We start from the raw sequence: 20927 nt of genomic DNA, 5'->3' as shown, positions 1-20927 counted from the left end.
ATGAGATCATTGACTTCAGGAGATTGCTCGCATTCATGGCGAATCCATGTTCCTTCATGGTATTAGTATTTAGAAAACCGATGCATTATTTTATTTTAATTTTAATTATTATTAAGTTAGCTCACATTGACGTGTGTGATAATAGTTTTAGAAAAATGTGAAAAATTACAGTAATTGGCAAATAATGGATCTTTAAATATTTAAATGTGAGTACATATCATATGTCACAAAAAAACTTTATATTGAAGAAAATGTGTTTTCTCAATTCCTCTTTAAATTTATCTTCTAAATCTCAGTAACTTCCTTCGGGATTTTGTTATACTGTTGGACGGCCTGGTACATGAGGAATTTCAGGGTGCTTGATTTTTTTCTTGTTGGCAATCTGATTTTCCTTGCATTTGTAATTTATTTCCTTGCCTTCTTTGCAATAATCTCGTCCCATGTCCGTGTATCTCGTGGTTGTAATTTATTTTTCTATTCAGCTCCTTAGACATCATCCCTTTTTAATTTTATTTTTAAAAATAAGTACATTAAAATATATAGTTTAATTTAGCGTCATAAAATTTAGCTCATTTAACATGTCTCTTATCCGCGTGTATATGTTGCGCTTGAGTATTATTCGCATTTTAACATGTCTCTTATCCGTGTGTATATATTGCGCTTGAGTATTATTCGAATTTAAACATGTCTATTATCCGTGTGTATACAGGGTGTTTCGGCACTAACCCGACAAACTTTAACTAGCTATTCCTTAGCACATTTGGAGTAAAAAATGTTATGGGCACTTTTTTCAATTAAAAACAAAAAAATTAAAAATTTCCACACTACATCACTGTCATTGGCATTGATTTTCGTGTTCAACAGCTGTTACAAGCAAATATGTCAAAAAGCGTCTTCGTTCTTTCGCACACACTAAATAACAATAGTTAAAAATGAGACGAATGGTGCCGTGCCATTTCGTTGTGATTGTAAAAGTGCGCCAATATAGGTAAACACGTACATTATTCAACGGAATTCGAATAAAATATTGTCAGATGGGTATTCAAACTTTAAAAAGGAATAAAACAGTGGTGACATGTGGTGAAAATATGAATAGTTAATTTTTTATTAAAAAAAACGTTACCGGACAGCAAAGTGCCCATAACATTTTTTACTCAAAATGTGCTAAGTAATAGCTGGTTAAAGTTTGTCGGGTACGTGCCGATACCCCCTGTATGTTGCGCTTAAGTATTATTCGCATTGCTTTATTTTTCATTATTTTAATTTGTTGATAAAGGCTTCATAGCGAACGTCCAGTAGAAGAAGATGGTTTGAAAGGGAGATATGTAAATACGAATGTTAATAAATTAGCAAAAAATGTGAAAACATTTAATAAAACAACGACTCGCTTAAAATAGAGCAATAATCTCTCGACTACTAGACTGTGATTTTTTTATACCTATAACATGTTAAATAAGAGAACGAAATGTGTTTTTAATAATTTTCATAGCATACTGTGATTTTTTTTTCTATCGAGAGAAATTAATATATCATAAATAAATCTAAAGATGTTATCTTCAAAAACAGCAAATATTTTTACTTTTACACTTAAAGTGTACAAGAGAAATATGAGAATGCGGTGCATATATAAAGTAAAACTAAATGATATGGTAACAAACCCACCATCTAATGCTATTTAAATGAAATTTATTATGTATGTGACTTTGACGCAAAAACTAAGGAAACAAACGAAGTCGGCCGAACAAAAGTCGTAAGGAATTGTTTTCCCATTTTTAGTATTGAGGCAGAACTGCAATGCGATAAAAAGTGTCTGTATGGATATTCTATGGATTTATCAAAATTGATAACGTTATTCAACTCTGTAAGTATCTCCATGTATATCCATACATATAGAAAATAAAATAAATACATATCGTCTCTTCATTATTTTGTTAATTACGTAATTGTAAAAGACGTCACAAAAATACTAAATATTATACTATACCTCTCCATAAAAAAACTTTACTTAAAATGTAATATAAAATAATAGCTCCGAATATTTATGAAGGCAAATTGAGGGTTGAAGCTACTCAGAACTAAACATGTACGGTGGGTGAAAAAATCAGGATGTCGTGCCAAAAGAGAAAAATAAATAGTTGCAGGTTATACCCACGGCTCGTTCTTATGCGGCAAATATCAACCGTATGCGGATGCTGGGCACGCGTTCACCGCGTCTCCCAGTTTTATGCGGCAAACATAAGCGGTACTTGATTATTATACTCCTTTGTTTTGCCACGTTAAAAAAATCCCCAACATAAAAACCTGTGGAACTAAATTATTTTAATTATTTACAGGTACACATCGTAACTGATCACCTAGTATCATTATCTAGTATCACCCTTTTCAGAAACTACATTTCTGAAAGGTAAACTTTCCTAAAATGGGTTTCCAAATTGTGGTTTGAGTTTATGGTCTAGAACTGAATAGCCAGATACTTTCAAACTATCATTTATTTAAGATTCTATCTATTTTCTAACCCATTTCTTACCTCCTCCAGCCTTTCATTGCTCAGTTACAAAATGCAGTTCTCTTTCATTATTACTCTTACCATCGTTTACCGGTGAAAAAATACACAAACAATAGAAAAGCTCAATTCATCACGTCCACAAAGTGATAAAATACTTTAAGGAGCATAGCAAGTACTAAAAATAAACTTAATAAAATGAATATAACTCACCCTCCAGCCACTAGAATCATCTGCATTTTGCATCAGGATGTTTTCACGGTCACAGTTTGGCTTGATTAATCCATGTAGTGTATCAATCTCCTGTCGCCATTTCTCCGCTTTAGTTCGTCGTTTCGCTCAGCAAACACAATATTTCGACGGTTTGAATATAAAAAGGAACTTCTGCATTTTCAAACATTGAACATTTGAACTTTACATAAATAAACTTTGACACAATCATTTTATCGGTGAAAATTGAAAATTTAGTTTCTCATTATTGTACTTCTCTGCAAACGAAAAGTTGTTTAAATTTACGATCATTGGGTTTTATGAATATATTTACTGTTTTTGTGTTTAATTAAAGAAAAAACTGTAGCAGTAAGAAAAAAAAAAACAAAAATACTTGCAAGAACTTAATAATTATATTATTTAATTTGATTTTAATTAAATTAAAAAAAAAAATTATGAACATTTTTTTCTAGTCGTTTTGCTTGAATTACAACACTCTTTTTTGTGCCACGTATTTTTAAGTAAATGAATTATTATTGTTATGTGAAATAAACCATGTATCGTTTCTTTAATAGGATAGTTCAAAGAGGTTACGGATATTAAAAGTTTTACAATCCGTAACTCCTTCTCTCCTTTGCAGAGCTTTTAAAGTAACAAATTAACAAAACAACATTTTGAAACACCCAAAAATATTATTTGTAATCTATTGTGATACGGAACTTGTACTGTAAATTACAAATTAATCCCCCTTAGTGGTTATGGATGAGCTAAAAAGAGTGAAAGCGCCAAATCAAATTTTCATCAAAGATATTCAATTATTTTAATTGACTTGGATTATTTCGTAAAATTAGCGTTAGGAACATACAAATAACAAAGTGAACCAGCTTTCACCGGAAATTTACTTTATTATTATAAAAATTATTTTATTTCTGTTTATAATATTAATATTTCATATCAGCGTTTTTCGTGCGTTTCACTCTGTTTCATTTAATTATATTGTAGCCAAGCGTGAAAATACCCCACAGCACCCCACCGGATTATTTCCGGGACCGAACTATGTTGATTTTTAATGCACGGTGGACCTTTACCAATGTGACAACGGGTCGCTCTACGGTTCATCATTGTGTTCAATTATTATTGCAATTGTGACAACTTCACGCACTCCCCGGAACTAGCAAATTTAAAGTGTTGGAATTTCGGTAAATAATTTTGGGATCGAACATTGTTCCCGCAGATTGGTCGATAGCGAATTAAACAAAGCGGTGTATCCCTAGGAATTTTGAATGAGTGCCAACCCGGGCCCAGACTCTGCGGCGCCTCCTAATGGCGGTGTGGGGTCGCCTTGTAAAAATGTTGCAGTAATCGTTAAATCAAGCCCCTCTCAACTCCGCAAACTTTCAAAGACGTATGTCTCTTCCTAGTACGCACATTGTATAATGTACAAACTATAATATCTACAAATACATATGTAACTATATGGACGTGCTATATGTACATGTTAAATGGCTCGCCGTGTACTACTAGTTGTCGCTGCTTTGGTATTTCCTTTGTGCGCGATCACGAGCCCACGAGCTCTCATTGTCATCAGATTTTCGATCACTATATTTTTAATAAAATATATAAACATGACAGTAAGACTCTCTGATCTAAAACTTTTTAGCATTTATAGTGAAACGCAAGAGATTACTCTCGTCACGCTGTATTTTTAAGAGACATCGTTTCCTTGTAACACCAAGGTTCTATGGGCCATTTTGCAATTTTTGAATCCCGAACAAATTTTTCTATTTAAGATCAACTTAGTTTTGTTTAAAAAAACTTTATTTTTGGTTTAAGTACAACAAGATTTCATTAGCAATTATTCGGGCAACTTAGTTCTATCTACCATAGATACAATGTTTGTGAAGCAACGTGAAGTTCCTCATGAAGTAAAATTGAATTCCCATAGTCTTTCCGTAATACTCTTTTGTTTTCTATCTTTTCCTCAAAACTTTAAAATTATTCTTGGTGAAATGAATCAAAACATCCCAATTTTTATGATTAATTTTTTGCTGCGAGATCATAACACAAACAAATAAAACAGTACAAGCTGCTCTTAACTTCTGTGTTGAAATAATGTGATATTTTTTAAAGTTACCTCTTGATGTTAAGTAATTTGGTATTTTTATATACTTGTATAGTATTCGGAAACAATGCTGAGGGAGCATTAGATTTAAAACAAACAAGACAACCTATTCAAAGCATACATTGTTTAATACTCATATACATATGGGGGGAAAATTATGCCTTCTTCATGTATTATTTTTGAAATGGCTAAAATGTTTTCCAGAAGTTATTTTTAAAGAGATTTGGAAAATGGGAGAGTCATTTCTGGTGACAGAACTACAGCGTATTTTTTTAAATCGACATTTTCTTCAATTCTTCGTAACTTCGTTTGGATTTCACGGTTATTCCCTTGGTCGTTTCAAGCTTACCGTAGCCTCATCCATGTTTATCCATAAAATAATCCATGTATCAAGGTTTCTGAATAAGATAATGGATAATCGTCAAGTCCACGAGGCGTAAGCATTATGGAAACGCTAAGGGAATTCAATATAACTTCATAAAGACCAAAGCTGACATATTGTTAAATGGAAAACTTAAATATATTTTTTCATGCCCAAAATTAAATACTTCGTTTGTACAAAAATTATTACACTGCCAACGAAGGACGTTTTTCAATCGATTACAGGAAAAAATGATCATTAATGACAAAATTCAAACATTGAATACTGTGAAAAATATGTTTAAGAGAATCTTTTTTATTAAACTGTTTCCACGGAAATTGATCTTTAAAATAACTTATATCTGATTCATTTTCCATTAATGGCAATTTCTTTTCCAAATCTATACGTAATATTATGTTTTATTACTTATTTAATTATTTTAGATACCTTATAAGTTGTATCCTCTAGTACACCATTTACAAATGTCCCATTTACCAATCATTTAAAATAATTATTTTTTACTTTCTCACTACACTTATTTACTACAGAACGTAATTCATTTACCTATAATACTATAAATTACTGATAAATAACGATGTATTGTACCTATACGGTTCCATGATAACTCAACACAGTGACAATTCAACACACTTTTAAAAAGTGCTATAAAGTCATTAGAAACGATGAAATTTACACCTCACCTAACCTACTAAACCCAGTTAATAAAGTTTTTGTTTCATCACTTTCCATGACTTTATATACCTTTTTAAAGATGTGATGAATTATCATTTTGATGAGTTATCCGGTCACCCTATTTGACATATATACATAGTTTTTACAACTGTATTGAAACAGGAATACGATGCCTACGCACAGAGAAATCTACTTTCAGAATCTTTCGGCGTAACGCGCTTTATCAATCGAAACGTAAAACATAACTAGGCCTTTATTCTCTTTTTGTAAAAGGATTTACCCTTTTTCATTTTATTTCAGGACCTTGTTGAAAGGCTTTATCTTAATTTCTCTTCTTGCGGTTGCTTTCAAGGTAATTTCATGAAATATTTCGATCTCTGTAGTAAGGGAAAAACTACAATAGGACTGGAAGGCGATTGAAAACCATTATTATTTACAGACATGTAGAGGTTGGTAAACAATAAAGCAAAATTCTTACATTGCCAATAAAATGCTTGCCCAAAGCTTTCATTGCCAAGAGACCAGTACCTCTTGTGATGGAAAATGTAAAAAGTTTTTAATCTTTGTACAATAAATTTTAAAATAGCCTGGAGAAACAATGCACTTTGTAATATTTTAATAACTATCAATTCAATTGCATTAAGGAAAGTGTAAGAAAAATCTTAATTCCGCTAACTTATTTTTTGCTATTTGTGCTAATGTTGTAGTCTTAATGTTGTTGTAGCTTTGATGCGATGATCTAAAACATATCAAATTTTTAAGTTAATGAAACTGAAAATAATATTTTTTTGTTGCAATCGATTTGGTACAGCCTTAAAAAAATATATGCTATCAAGAAAAGTCTAAAAATAACAACAAGACCAAATTCTGATGCTAATCAGCTGGAATTGTTTGAAAACGAAAGAAAACTAGTTTTATGACCTAAAACCTTGATTCCTTTTACTTTTCCCTCTCTGACTAACGTGATAGCTAATAAAATATTGCATGCTAAGGTGTTTATCTCCATAAGGTTGTGTTTACTTAAAATATACGATAGCCTAGAACTGACTCCATTGACCATCCCGCGCGTTGTTAGCCTCGCGGAAACTTTTTGAATATATTAAGTGGTTACGAGTGCTTTACATTTCTCCAAGGCCGAACTATCAAGAGGTTTTCTTTTCACCAATCTTTATTCAACCTCAGGATTCCCAATCTCCCTTTCCTATCTATCGTATTTGTAGATATGCGAGTCAACTTTTCGAGGCCAGCCCGGTACGCTATTTATATTTCAGGGCAAATTATATAAAGTATTTTTTTGGTTATAATTGGAATTTTTCGTATAGAAAATAAGAAACGGTGTTTAATATGATTGTTCGCATCTTTAAGTAATTTGTTATCTTGTTTTTTGGTAACAGTCTTTATTTTATGTTGGATTACATTGACTCCAAACAGGAATATTTTTATTCAGCGACTTTGTCATCTTTAAGCATGATGTGTGTAGGGTCTTTATAAGAAAAAAAGGGAAAAAATCTAGAAAGAAAAAAAGTTATGAAGGGTGGGAAGGAATCTAAGATTGAATCTATTCCTCCTACCGCGGTGCAAGGTGTTGGGAAGATACTGTCGGGAGATTCTGGCTGGAGAAGTCAAAGGTTCTACCTCAATTGACCTCTTCCAATCCGACCCGCAACTCAGTTAGAAAATAGATTAATCCGTCACGAAGTTCTGGACAAACCTCACCTTGCTAAGTCACCAAACAAAGTGACCAGTTCCCAGATGTGTTGATTACCTAATGACAAATGTCTTAGTTTTGCAGGGAATGGTTCCTGGGGCGGGGCGTTACCCAAGTCCGACTCCGCAAGCATTGAAAGATACTTTTGAATTGTACAAAACTGGTTGTAACGGATTTTTTTTAGCTTTTGCGCTCTTAAACTGAACAATTTGAAATAAATAGTTTCTAGTGCAAATTCTATTTGTTCTTAGAATTTTCGAAACCAGCCAGTTTATGAATTAATTGATGCTAAAATCCGCATTTTTTGATGACCCAGACATTGTATAAGGAAAGGCAGTAAAAAAAATCATTATGTCAGAACGGATATTTCAAGAGCTTTTGGTGATTTAACCAAATAAACATATTCAATGCTTTGTTGTTTAGTTTAATTTAAGCCAGTTTTTAAAGTCGTAAATCATTAAATTTCAGGGAAAAGCATTGATTTACAAATGTTTTATGACAACCTTATTACAGCATCATTCGGGAACAATAATATCATTGGGACAAAATCTTTATTTAGACAAAATGGACTATTGAAATATCGCTCAAATTATTTTCGCTCCCCGACCGATTTATCTCATTTCCGTAGAAAATAAAGCTGTATAGGTTACAGATACTCCTTGTACAGCTTCGGGGTATAGTTAAATAATTACTAAGATTTCAGTGGTCGTGAGTTCAAATCCCACTGGGTCCGTGTACATTTTATTTGATTAATACTTGGTGTTTTTTTAACCTTTTTCTGATTATAAATAATATTTTACAGTATATTTTCGGTAACTTCCAGAGCTGTAGATAATTTCAGTATTGCCCTGGTGAAATGCTACCATTCAGAATTGAAACGAGACTTGAAATGGCTTAAGCCGTACTTGGTGACCAGATCCAGGTACTTCCCCACTTCCCTCTCCTCAATATGCCATAGTTTCACTGGCTCCAGACGGATGGGAATAATTGAAAACCTTATGCAGTGTTCACATGAAATACAAAAAAATGTTATAAAACAATCTATGTTATAAAATTTTAAACTATCTTCATTGATTGTGACCACTTCATAAAAATATGACACTGCCTAGAAGATGACATGTTCTCTCATATTTATGCATGCTCTGTCTGTGTTGATTTAATTAAAAGAACTTATTCTGTCAGCATATTTTTATTGCTACTGACCGGTCGGTGGCCGAGTTGACATCGCGTTTGGGTCCCACCCAGGCGTAGTGTGTTCAATTCCTCGGCTGGCTAAGTCCTCCATCACAACACAAGCTACATTTTCAGCTTACTGTGGTGGTAGTAGGAGATTTTCAAATATTGTTAGGTTATTCGTAACCCGGAAATGTTTGTTTTTCTTACAAAAAAAAATTCAACACAACCTCTTTTACTCAACTGACGTTCCACTCTATGTACGTTGGAAGATCGGGTGGAAATTGGGCAAAAAATATAAAATAGTTCCACTTTGATGAATGAGTAAGTAAAATCATTTTAAAGAGATAACTGCCTGTGTTGTTGTGTAATGGATGGATAAAAATTGATTTATTTTTAAGCTTGAATATATGATGAAAATTCAAAATTTTAAATTATTTACAGTAAAAGTTACAAAAAACAAATAAAGTACACAGGGTATTGCTTTTAAATACATTGCTTTTCTTACAGATAACTCACTACAAACTAATTGAAAAATTCTTAAAACTGTTATATTTTATTAATGCAAACATATAAAGTGTAAAATGTAAATGTATGTGTAAAATGTAATGTCTTTTCAGCTGACAAAAAATTGGTATGCCTTCTAGAAAACGGCTGTTTAAGTTAATGTTGACAAGTTACATTCTCCGAACAAATCCTATGAAAATGTCATTGATTTGGCAACTAGCTGTGCTAATACATGAAAGAATGTATTCATATAATAATTTATTTACTTACCAATACCAGATTTTAGTATTGACCCCATTATAAAAATCAAGTTTTATCGAGAAGCTGTGGTGTAACTGAAGGTTTATTTTGAACTTTTTTGCTGTCGTGAAACAGATTTTTGTGCTTCTAGAGGGGTGAAACTCAGCGTTTTGCATAGCAAACGTCGCAAGACGAGAAGAGTGGGAGGATATGACATGCTAAGCCAGTCTCGTGACTGGTCGGTTTTTTCCGCCCGGCCGCCAAGACTCTATGCGGTATATTTGCTTCTATTCTCACTAAAATTGGCAATGGATCCGTTCCAAATTATGATGAATTGTTAATTAGTAATATATTTCTTTCTGTATATTTTAATAAATGACTTGTTTACTTTCATTATCACTTCCTTCAATTAAAATCAATTTCAATGTTTTTACGTCTGCCATTCTTTTGTTATTAAAAAAATTTTCCGAGGAGAACACTTTATTTTTATAAGAATGCTATTCGAATGAAAGAAGAAAAAAACACAGAATGAACAGTCGAATCGAATCTCGAGTCTTAATTTAAAAGGTTTATTTGTAAGCGAAGAAAATTTCATATATCTTTTTAGTTTAATTTAAAACATAGAATAAATGTTATTTTTATTATTTTTTATAAATTTTATCCATACGATTTTTTACAAAAGCAACCAATTCATTCACTGGACACCAATAAAACAATAAAGATTCCCGATTCCTTTATTAGTGCATAAAAGTGAAAATAAAAGCGGTTAAAAGTTCTACAACTTCGATGAATTGAACTCAAGGCAGAAGAGGTTAACCAAAACACCACAATCGGGGTGGGGTGGTCAGGAGGATTATTGAAGAAGAATTAAATCGAATATTCTGTAAATATCATTGAATATAATTCTGTAAATAATTTGGATATTCTGCTTCCAGCTTTCAGCGACATTTGTATAACGCAAACCGTTATTTTAAAGCGTTATTTTTATTTTTAAATTAAAATCGTTCTTTTTTCATCCATTCAAACATTTTTTTTAGTTTTTAATACCGTCAATGAAACACTGTCAATCGAAAGGCAAGTAAAAATGTTGAAATTCAACTTTGAAAACTAAATCACTCATTCATTAAGAAAAATTACGCCTTCCTAGGCCATCGGCTTATATGCTGACAATTTAAAAACGTATTAACTTTTTTTTAGAATAAAACTTGCAGGGTTATGAAAATAGAAAATAATCATAAGCCTGAAACACAAACATAAATTGAAAAAATCATGACGACGGATATTGAACCTGCACCTTCTGATTGCGGTTCAGGAACATTTTTCTTGGAAGTTCTTACAATTTATATTTGCGTTAGACTTTTAATTATTGCTTATAATAATTTGTTATCCTTTTTGCTTTGCATAAAAACCTTGTTTTGTAAACATAAGTTTATATTTAATAAAAAGTTAAAATAAATCTCTTTGGATACACCACTATTTAATCAAAATAATGTACGTGTTTCGAAACCAATGGTTTCTGCGTCAGGATATACATAATATAAAGAATTTTTAAGAATAGACAAATATGTATCAAAAGACAAAAATATTATAATGTACGGTTATCAATTAATATATATATATATATATATATATATATATATATATTTAAATAATTATTTACAACCTTTGGTTTCGAGACATGTTGATTATTTTGGTTGAATGGTGCTGTATAAAAAATATTTATTTAAAATGTTGCCACAAATTAAATTATTGAACAAGACTTTTAGTCTTAAAAAAAATTGAAAATTAGCACCATTTAAGAGTTTTGAAGTTTAAAATGACCATGTAATATACCAGACTCATTTCGAAATACTGGTTGTATACCTTACTCGCGTTTAGCCCTGGTTTCGTAAATTGCAACAAATTTAGTGGTATATATGTCCATATATAGAAGAATCCTGGAACTACCGCTGCCACCGCGTTTGAGTGTTTGATTAAAGTTTTGTTGCAACTCGCGACGGCTGTTGCCAAACTTTCAGTGACAATTTTTCGATTTCAGGACTCAAATTTGGGCGATTCTAGACTCCTTCTGCTAGCCCTGCGATGCTGTGGTAGTATTTGACCTTATGTAAAAAATATTTTGAACGACTTTTGTTAAACCCTAATCGACATTCATACCTATATTTGAAATCCATATCAATGTTTTGTTACATGATTGTAACCCGCAACATCCCGACCCACTCCAATGAGCAAATAACTATGATGTTAAACCACAAAGTTTTCTTGTCATGATTTATTGTGGGGTTTTATGCCGCGTTGGTCAACGTTTCAATCATTACAGTGAACATCGTCAGGAAATATGAGTTATTTATGAGTTTGTTTAATCAAACAATCATCAGAGAGAATTAACACATCTGCCCTGATGATGGATGTACTGTAATGCTGTCCAAAACGTTCACTAAAGAAGGAGGTAGCACAACATAGCGTAATACTAAAAGAGAACTGTTGCTCCAGCCTCATTTTCAAAAAAAGTAAGGTCCAATGACTCTGCCGGACCATAAACCGCACCAAACAGTCACACATTGAGGATAGAGAGGCTTTTCAACAATAACTCTTGGGTTTTCCGAGCCCCAGATACGAAAACTTTGCTTGTTGACTAAGCCACCGAGGTGGAAATGGGCCTCATCACTCAAGATGATTTGCATTTGATTCACTCAAGTGAATTTTAATATTTCTTCATATGAAGCGGTTACTTTGTGATGTGACATTATAATTTAAAATTAAACAATAACTTTGTAAACATCACTTATAGGTAAATACTTAATGCCGACCGGGTTTCGCTACAACCGTAGCTTCATCAGGACAGTATAATACTAAATATGTCCTGATGAAGCTACGGTTGTAGCGAAACTCGGTCGGCATTAAGTATTTACCTATAAGTGATATTTACAAAGTTATTGTTTTTTTTTTAATTTAAATAATTTCTGTGTATTGTTCCATTTTTATTAATGACGTAGTTTCTACTTGTCAAATGTCAAAAAATGACAGCTTCAAAAGTAACATCTACCGAAATAGCGGGCTATTCAAAATAACACCTCTTATTGGAAAACCCTGTACTTTTGGCCTTGAAAATCTCAAATCATATATAAAGTTTTCGTTTCATAGTTAGTAAAAATAAACAAAAATCAACCTTTACTAAAAGTTTTTTTTACTTTAATTCATTAACACATGTATTTAAAAACACGATTTTTTTACTGAGAATTCAATCTTCCTTCCCAGGGACTGGTTCATAACTATTAAAAAATTGTCTTATAAAAAATGGTTTGACTGGGGATTGAACAAGAGATTGTAGTCAACCGCGCTAACAACTAAGTTAACCTCCCATATACACATTGTATGTACAATAGATATTTGACAACCTTTTTTTTTTGGAATAGTAAGTCTGAAATAACATAAAAATAAATATTAACATTAAATGTTAACTGCTGTAATGTCATTCATTTTCATAGGCTTGTGTTTGCGTCAGTGTGTATGCGTTATTACAATCAAAAGTTCATAAAGTTGCATGATAGGATGTCGGAAAATAGGTTAATTTTCGCTTCCAAGATTTGTATTAATTCATTCGCCAAAACGAAATCGTGCGTGCAAAACGTGGTAGTATTTATTTTATTTAAAAGACAAAAGTAAATTTTAAGAAATGTTTTCTTTATCACTCAATTGACAACACTGTCACTTTTAGGCCATTTCTATGATTCGTTGATTTTTTTTACAATTTCAAAGTAATTCAAATATGTCTATCAAGAACTTTTATATTTTTAATGAAAGATTATTTAATTATAAGACGATTCATCATAATACAAATCTGTGTCGTTTCCACCAAATATTTCACTTCGTTTATATACTTAGCAAGAGGAAACATTTCCATGCCTGGTTCGTAGAAGAAATGGCTTGCTTCCGTTAGAAATTCTAATTTTCACTTCGCCATTTCGAAAGAGACATTCATTGGTCAAAGTCTCGCTTGGCTGAGCAAATCGGTGTCTAAATCATACATTATTGTTAGTAGGGCCATACCATTTGAACGGTCGTATGCATTGAGCTTATCTTATTAGAACACCTTCTTGTTAAGTGTCGGAAGGGATTTATTACGTACTATTTGAAACCGTGTATGTGTTACGGAAGGTTTTACGATTAACCCACAGGGGGGCTAAGGGATTTATTGCTCAAGTCAAAGATACTTATTCAACGTTTTCCCTTGATTCCTTAAAGAGAGATATCAGTAGATACTATATTATGTTAAATAGACAAAACGCTAGGCATAAATTTGAAACAGTCATTACTGACTATAAAAAAATGGAATAAATAAGTGTATTCCATCTAAATGTATAATGGATGTCATCATTTATAAGTATTCATCATTCAAAACTATGTTGCACATAGTTTTTCGTACTCTTTCAAACACCATGACTTAAGACTTACTTACATCAATCATTAACTCATTCTTCATACATACTTCGTTCATCCTAGACATGAGAAACTGTGTATTTCTCCCATACTATTGTAAATCAGTACCTACTTTTGCAATAGTAGAAATAAATAAAAGCAAGTGATGGGAACCACATTGTGATAGTGTTGTACAAGTCATAATATAGTTGAACTGTGGAACAATTGACATTTTTTCGTGTTATCCTTTTATATTAGATGTACAGCTTATCATACAATATTAAACGCACCCATGTAGGTATTGTTTTTTTTTCTTTTTTATAAATCAATAGTGTGGTATAAATTATGTATAAAATTAGGTGAAATAATGTAAATTAGGTGAAATAATAGAATTTAATTTTTTAATGAACATTTAAGAAAAAAAAAATTACAATTTATATGACCAATATTTTTTGGTTTTTTACTGATGTAAACAATTGCCGTATTATCATCTGAATTTTTGAAATATGTATTATCGACCTATAATGGGTAAATATTTTTATTTGACATAAATGAGAAATTTTTTACTATTTATTATTTTGATAACACCTACAAATCTTACATTACACTGAAATATTTTGAAAATTTACTTTATCAGAATTTTTTTCCGTTGGCATGAAATGCTGCACAGTTTTTGTAAAATATTTAAAATTCATGATTTTAATTATGGCAATAAATAAATAAGTGTAGACAACTTATAACGTAAGTACATCACATAAGCTCACTATATTAGGCTCTACTAGATAGATCTTAAGTCAAAGATTTGTAACAAGTATAATAAATTGGATTATTCCATCTTCGTTTTTCGATCGACCGGAGACTCTGATTGAACAAGTTTTATGAATCTTACACTCATTATTTATTTTTCCAAACTTGCGGAAAGCACAAAAATTCCTTCATTAATACGACTGATGTAGGCACCTTTTTTCACATTACCTGCATACAGGAGGCCCTGAGGAAAATAATTTACTCAGGGCTTATTTCATTTTTGGGGATGCTGTGTGGATGTTTTTTTTTAAAGGAAAGAAATTATAGGAAGTTCTGGGAAGGTTAAAGCTATGAGGGTTGGGTAGGAATCTACAGATCAGTGTATCCCTCCCACTGCGGCGCAAGGGAACGGTCGAGAGACCAGTAATCTTAACTCGAACCCAGAAAATATGTTTGTGTTATATTTGAAGCAGTGAAATCCTGGAACGGCTAGCTATAATTAATTGTGTACATATTTTACCGTTCACCATGAAGGCGAAGTACTAAGAAGTAATGCAAAATTATATGTTTTTTTGTTTGAAAATTTCATTTAAGAATCAATCTTGACACTTGAAAAAAAAGTCTTTTTTTAAGCTCAGAAAAAAAATATCAGTCGAATAAAAAGCAATTTAAAGTTCAAAATCACCTACTTACGAATTATTTTTGAGTTATGTTGCTATTGCTTAGTTTGGCAAATTAAGTTCATTGGAAAATAAATCGTAAAACATTTAAATATTTAAAAAAGGTGGCTGGTATTAAACGGGAATTTAAATCTTATCGCTATCTACATAAGAAGTGTTATTGTAAACGATCTGATTCCAAAAGTTATACGACATAGTGCATCGCCAAACAATTATCTTCAGCTTCCAATGTAATTTATATCATTATCTGTAAGGCTTTGGAAACACAAGACATGACATATTTAAAAAAACAGATGGAGATAGTAAAACTCAATAATCATTTCTTACCAAATATTTAAGAAACTGGAATTTTATTTATAAACAGTGCTAAAGTTGAAAGAAAGTATATTTAATTTATTAAATGCGTTTACCACTTTTTTATGACACAGGTATCAACTTAATTTGATTACATCAGGCCGGGGCATAAAATATGGAAGTCATTTCAAGAGAAGTAGGTATTAATGTCGCCGGACGACCATAATAATAGGCCCTCCTCACGGCCAGGCTTGCAGTACCCGACATGTAGGAGGGTGTCTGGTAGGATCGTGTGAAGCAAAACCGCCACCCGAATTATTATTACTTCGTTGTCGGGATGTCAGAATAATAATAATTGGGTCGGTGGTTCAACACGTCGGGTTCTGCAAATCAGATCGTGTGATGGATCTTTTACAATCGTATCTGAAAAGATCCTCATTTTTATTCCTAATTATTAATAATATCCAACTACACTTTTAATATGTCAAAAGAGTACATAGTCAACGGATTTTAATAGAGTTTTCATTATAATTTAGAGAATTTCTTCCGAAAGGTTTATATATATATGATCCATGCATATTTTATTTATATCAAGTAGAGAAAAGTCGATTTTTTATAATCAAGTCATAAAAAAAATATTTTCAAAAAATATCTAGATAAACTTTAGGAGATACCTTAAAATAATCTTATAATATAATAATAATAACATAAAAAAGTCTACAGAAAAGGTCAATGGGGTATATGCCTATTTCGTAAAGATAACCTCGAGCAACGATGGGTACACGTCAGGTAGTATGTGTAATAATCTGAAAATAATCACAACCTGAATACAATTTAAAAGTTTCGTTAAAAAATATAATTTCAGCCACAAAATATCTACGTTTGTATATTATTTTAATGTATTTGTATATTTAATAAAATAAAAAACAAAAAATTCAAAAAAGGAATCATAAAGACCATACTCAAAGTACCCATAAGAACGCCTTCGATATTTTTGATGGAACAAATGTATAACAAAAATTCATAAGTGCTAAAAATATACTATTTAAACTATTTCAAAATACTGAATCCTCTACATTAAATCACACTAGATCGAATCACAATGATATAAAAAAAATCCAGGTCATGAAACCATATTCGGACAAAGAAACCACATATAATTTGTTACGAAACTCCACAACATCATTTCTCCGGATAAAAAACGAATAGAAAAGTTTAATGATTATAAATCAAAAAAAAAATCTGGTTGAAAGAGATGGTTGAAGAGAACAAAAAAATATTAAAAACGACATGGAAAACAAATAAAAAAAACTTAATAACTTTAGTCCGCCTCAGCACAGGTCACCTTAGTGAGGAGCACTAAGAAATACAATTTTCTTTACATATATTCACTATCATATATTGTATAAACATGTTTATGTTTTATAAAAGTCATAATAATGAAAAAAAGGTTGGAAATGATAATATTTTTACAAAAATTAGTACACAAGTTTCCAATAACTTATACACATTAGAAAAATAGTATCCAATATAACCTTCTTTTGCCATAAAACTGTGGGCATGGCTACTTAATAAGTTGGTGCTTCTTGCCAGGTTTTGTTATGTGATCGACCCTGAATCTTTCTCCCATCAATTTTGGCATCGAACTAAAATCAATAGCGAGTAAGGTTGCCGATAAAATTACTAATACAATGTAATGTCTGGGATTACTGTATAAGTATTTTCACTACTTCTGGTATTAAATATACGTACGGGCGTCTCCAATAAATGCTTGATACGTTCAAGATTAAAGGAAGTCTATGATCTTAGATAATTACAATAAATCTCTACTAAACAAACGTCCGATCTGACTGAAACTATGAGTTTTTCTACTAGGGAATAGAAACACAAATGAGCTCCCAACCTATGAATCGGCTAACCTCGGAATATATCGGCTATCTTGTCTCAGTCGGAACCATTCGGTTTTCAACAGTAGGTACAAGCACCGCCATCTATGATCAACTCTCAAAACTATCTTAACTGGATTCTTATAAGTTTACCAAAAAAACAACATTGTATGCACAGACATAGGAATTAATAGACGAGAAGATAATGGCGAGGGGTAAAATCAACTGTTGAAGAACGAAGGGAGTAAGGCTGACTGTGATTCGTCAATAAATCAATCTGACAGTAAATAGGCATCTCGCATTATAATATCACCATTTACTTCTTAAAAGTAAAACCTGCTTTTGAATGAATAGACATTTTTACATGGGAGCGCAAATTACTCGCCACGTTATGAACAAATTTGCGAAGTCCAAATTCCGCAAAAAATATCGGTTCTATTTTCAGAGTCGAATATTTCGTTTAAGTATTTAGTTAAGACACTTTTATAAATGTTCATAATTTACTTCCCAGCAACCAACCAGCTTTGTGTTTCGCGTCCAGACGTTTCTCGATGTGATAGTATATGTTTCTAAAACTGATCTATATTAAACGATGTGAATATGCTTAAAATAAAGTAAAATAATGCTTAGGTATATATGGAATGTAATAGGACAATTGGGTTTATTCTCTTTTTCACATCTATTTTTACAAGTTTTCATAGTACAAGTCAACATTTTGCCGTGTTATTTCGTAAAATGAACCGATGATGCCTCGACCATAGTTCGCACAAGAATGATGACGTCACGTTTTCAAATTTCACTTGAGGCCATACGCGAGCACAGCCGGCTCCAATGGAACCGGTATGGGGAGTGGGGATAATACGCTTTTAATCACTTAGGGCAGGTCTACTAATATTCATATGTCTATGATTGTATGTAATATTATATGTCATAATATTATAAGTTTTAAAACAAAATGTTTTATCGTTGATATATCAGGGTGATTCCAGCTCCGATTTATAATGTGTATTTAAACGCACTCAACCTCTCAACCATAACCCCGAAGAGGAATGACACCATTTATAAAATCAACCAATTAATCATTCAACTGTTTGAAAATGGTCTTGAAAGCCGAAACAACTGTAAGAATAAAAAAAACCCAAAAAATACTTGCAGAACTTAATAATTATACTATTGAATTTGATTTTAACTAAATTTAGTATTTAGTGTTAGTGCTGTATTAAAGTTGCTATTCTTTTCTTCTGAGACGTGTTAGTGTAGCCATTTACAACAAAATTAACGATCGCGGCCCCCTCCATTTATGTCTACAATTTCTCGACAGATTGTATAATATACAAATTGCAGTCGATAGTTGCAGAGACAGTGGTGAAAAATTGTCTGTCGCCGGCTGGCTCAATAATTGCCAGTCGGATAAAAGCACCGCTAAAAGTTGCACTGGGAATTTCCCGATAAACTTTAAAACTAAATCCATCTAAACTTTGACGGATACTCGGAACCGTTACCTTTTCGTGTAAGAAGTGAGCCCGTTCGCAATAAATCTTCTTAAACATTTTACCTGTTTAAAGAGTAAGGCCAATGACCTAAGCGCACGTAATATATTTATTGCGGATTATTTCAAGGAAGATCGTTAATAACTACAACTAGTACATAGGGAATCATTAATTATTTGTCTAGATGGGGTCATTATCAATAATTCACTGAGATGCTCTGACCGATAAATTCTGACTGACTGCATTTTTATAAATAGTGTACCAATTACAAGCTTTTGTAATGCGAACCTTTGAGAGGAGTTAGTTAGACTCCGAGTAGTGGTGTGCAGTGTGTATGTGTGCTTTTTCCAGTTGTCTAAAATTTAGAAAGCAAGGCTTTTGCAACAATTTTGTTGGTGTTTTTCCCGCTGTTGCGGTAATTTTAAATAGTTTTTTTAGTAAAAAATAACTGTTCATTCCTGTGAAAAGTTAGCGACAAACAAAATAACCTGGAAAGCTTTATTTTTGTAAAAAAACGTCACTGTACAATGCTGCAAACGAGGCTTCTAGAAAATCTACTTACACATCCGAGTAGCAGTGGCGTTCTAACGAGGTATGTTACTCGACATATCGTGAAACTCGACAACTGTTTACAATCAACGGGTAAAAAAGTCATTTTTTTAACACTCTATAAATATTGAAATCGTCTTCCTCAACCTATTAAAATCAGTCGAAGATTGTAATTGCGAGAATTACAGAATAGCTTAAAGAATTCGACAAAAAATATTTTTTCTTCGGGTTTTTAATACTAGCTGACTCTAACCATCTAAAATAAACAAAAAGCTTTATGTTGTAATAATATAATCAACCAATCGGTGTCTGAGTTCAAAAAAATGCGTCGAATCCCATGTACGTAGTACACGTCGTACGCTCAAATTCCTCGGCTGGCTAAGAGCTCAATCATTTGCCAATTGAAAAAGATTGTTGGAGATTTTCAAATACTTCTTGTCAGGTTATTCGTAACTCGGGAATGTTTGTCTTTATTTTTTTTTAACTAACCCCAAGCAGGAGGCCATGAAGAAAATAATTTCCCTCAGAGCCTATGTCATTTTGAGGATGCTGTGAGGGTGTCTTTTAAAGGAAGGAGAGAATGTTCAGGTAAGGAAAAATATATGAGTGGTGGATGTGAATCCAGAGATCAGTGTGTCCATGAGTCTCCCCAAACCAGCCTTTACCGATACGGCTCACCACGCAGCTGGTGAGCAGGTGCATCTTGAACACACCTCACCCGATGAACAATGAATATTTATGTTTAAATAGCACGATACCTAATTAAAGTAATTATCACGAAGTTCTTATTCGAGAAGTGGCCGAAGGCTAGCTAGAGAAAACGAAAATGAGTTGGCTCTAGTAAACTCATAGATTTTATTTTGTTCGATACTGTTGGTATTAATTTATTTATATGTGCGCCTGCAAACTTATATAAACGTCTTTAAAAAAAACTCATTATATTTAGCTTAATGCAGAATGACTTAAGTGATCTAGCCCGCTGAAACAAAACAATATTGCCGGGAAGAGTATATCGCAGAATAACGTGTGATATACATTCGAAAAACTGAAATTTTGTTGTGATAGGCAAAGTATGTAGGAGACTGGCATATTTTATCAATATACTCAATATTTAGACGTTATCAATAATAATAATTAATATAAAATAATATTATAACACTTAACTTTAGCAGAACAGTTTTGTGCTATTTCAATTCAAGTGCGCGTTAACTTCGATACACACTAAATCAGTCTTCTATTAGGTTCTATGATTAATCATTATAGTTAGCTAGTGCGCAAATAACCGGAAGAAGCGAACATAAACTGTGTTATGCAATGCGGAAAACAAAGGTTATCTCTTTACATC

General features: G+C 32.1%; 1 protein-coding gene across 2 annotated transcripts in view; it reads right to left on the bottom strand.

The window, feature by feature from the left end:
* The window catches only part of Sh (Potassium voltage-gated channel protein Shaker), a 477661-nt gene that overhangs the window by 422658 nt on the left and 34076 nt on the right, over positions 1-20927 (bottom strand). For both annotated transcript variants that reach the window (XR_016305202.1, XR_016305201.1), the window contains exon 2: positions 2717-2991. The gene's annotated coding sequence lies outside the window, so the exon portion shown is untranslated. The remainder of the gene's footprint in view (positions 1-2716; positions 2992-20927) is intronic.

The sequence above is a fragment of the Hesperophylax consimilis genome, chromosome 31 (genome assembly GCF_061612785.1).
Source record: "Hesperophylax consimilis isolate HC1 chromosome 31, BYU_Hcon_1.0, whole genome shotgun sequence".
Lineage (NCBI taxonomy): Eukaryota > Metazoa > Arthropoda > Insecta > Trichoptera > Limnephilidae > Hesperophylax > Hesperophylax consimilis.
The sequence above is the reverse complement of the archived record's forward strand: the minus strand, read 5'-3'. Positions and strand labels throughout refer to the sequence as shown.